Genomic DNA, 2,173 nt, shown 5'->3' on the forward strand with positions numbered 1-2,173 from the left:
GGAGAGTACATCAGTGGTCACCCCAACATAAGGGACACGTGACTGATTCTGTAGCAGTTAGGAAGGGGGTAGAGAAAGGACCAGAGATTTGGTCTCAGAGGTCTCACCATATGAATTTGGTCATTTCTGACGAGAAAAAAAAAGATAAATAAAGATACCTTAAAGCTGAAAACCTCAACAGTACTTTTTTTTTTTTTTAGGTTAACTCCTAGACCCTCCTTTCTGGCTGGGCTGTACTTTGTATAGAGCACTGAGGCTTCCCTCAATGGAGTCTCCCCTTGGCCTGTGCTCAGGTCTTAGGGAGGGAGGCCCATTCCTCTTTCCTCCTCTTTCGAGAGACCAATGTGCATAAAGCTATAAAAGGTACCTTCCACAAATGAGAAAGAGATTAGACTGCTGCTTCAGACCTATGGAATTATTTGGAACGTTTTATAAATGGTTGCTACAACAACAAAAAAGGGGTAATTACAAAACATGTAGATCACAACATGCTTTTAAAGACTCTTGCACTGAGCTTACATTCCCTTAAATGTTGTTCCCAGATGTGCTGGGCCCCTAGCCTGGCTGCAATCTCTGGGAGAGTCTGGTGAAAAAGACGTGGAGCCTGGGGCAGTTGGGTGGGTGGGTGTGGGGGTGTATGGAGAGTCTTCCAGTTAAAGATGAGCCCTCATTTAAAAGTCAGCTTCAGACGGGCTGGCTTGAGGCAGAGTCAGTGAAGGGAGGAGCCGCGGCAGGGCCGAACTGGAGCTCTCTGCATCTCGTTCAGGTCGAGCAGAGCCTGGTCCAGCATTCTTTTGTCCCGAGATGCTCCTCTTTGGTCCATTTCAGTTTATCTTCCAAATCATCAATAGTCTTTTCCGGCTTTGCTACCGATCTCTCAACAAACTCGGCACGGGTCTCTACCTCCTTGAGTTTATCAGTAAGAATCTTTATCTCTTCATATTTGTCTTTTTTTTTTAAAGCAGTTTTCTTCAGCAGCGCTCAGACACTTAAGATTCTGGTCCAGCGTCTGATCTGCTCATCCATCACTCGGCAATGCGACTCTGCCAACTCAGCTCCTTCCTCAGTGCGTTCTAAGTTCGCTCCAATAATCACCAACTAACGAGCCACTTCCTCGTACCTCCTATCTGCCTTTTGTCTGCTGTGCTTAGCTTCTTTGAATTGGATTTCCTGGAGTTCCATCTTTTCTTCATCTTTTAAAGCCCAATTTTCAATAACCTTCTGTATTAGTTAGGGTTCTCTGGAGAAATAGAATCAACAGGGAACACTCACAAACATAAAATTTATGAAAGTGTCTCATGTGACCACAGGAACGCAGAGTCCAAAATCCAGGACTGTGAAGCCAGCGATTCCAGTGGAGGGTCTGAATGAACTCCACAGGAGAGGCTCACCGGTGGAAGTAGGAAGAGAGACTGTCTCTTCTGAATCCTCCTTAGAAAGGCTTCCAGTGATTAGATTGAGCATCACTCATTCCAGAAGACACTCCCCTTTGGCTGATTACAAGTGGAATCAGCTGTGGATGCAGCTGACATGATCATGATTTAATTCTATGAAATGTCCTCATTGCAACAGACAGGCCAGCACTTGGCCAACCAGACAAACAGGCACCACCACCCGGCCAAGTTGACACATGAACCCAACCATGACACCTTCATGCCTCTTTCGCTCTCCTCAGCAGCTTTCTCCTGCTTTTGCAGGGCAGTGATCGGGCATTCCTGAGCTTGCTGATGGGTCGGTTCACCTCAGCCTTAACCGATTTCCAGGCCTGCCTTTCTCGCTCCTCTTTCCGCTGGAGGCGCTCTGCTCTCTCCTCGGCGTCATCGGCCTTCAGCTGTAGAACCTGAATCTTGAGTTTCACGGCCTGGAAGGTGGTGGTCCCGGCCACGGCGCCCACCCAAGAGCTTCTCGCAGTCAGCCTGCTGCCTTCTCTGCTTGGTTTTGCAGGCGCTTCTCCCAGCATCCTTTCTTGATAAAAACACTTTGAAAGATAGGTATAGATGAAAACTTTCTCAACGTGTCAGACAGCAGAGAAGAAAAACCTGCCACTAATGTCATGCTCAGTGGTGAGAATCTGAAGCTCTCCCACTGAGATTGGAAACGAGACAAGCACGCCCACTGCCACCACTGTTACTCAACATGGTGCGACAAGTTGTAGCTCGAGAAATTAGGCAAG

General features: G+C 47.5%; 1 pseudogene; it reads right to left on the reverse strand.

Moving 5' to 3' along the window:
• Positions 1-709: 709 nt before the first annotated feature.
• LOC143657889 (uncharacterized) lies at positions 710-1,960 on the reverse strand (annotated as a pseudogene).
• Between the last annotated feature and the right edge of the window lie 213 nt (positions 1,961-2,173).

This window comes from Tamandua tetradactyla, chromosome 2 (genome assembly GCF_023851605.1).
Source record: "Tamandua tetradactyla isolate mTamTet1 chromosome 2, mTamTet1.pri, whole genome shotgun sequence".
In the NCBI taxonomy this organism is placed as follows: domain Eukaryota; kingdom Metazoa; phylum Chordata; class Mammalia; order Pilosa; family Myrmecophagidae; genus Tamandua; species Tamandua tetradactyla.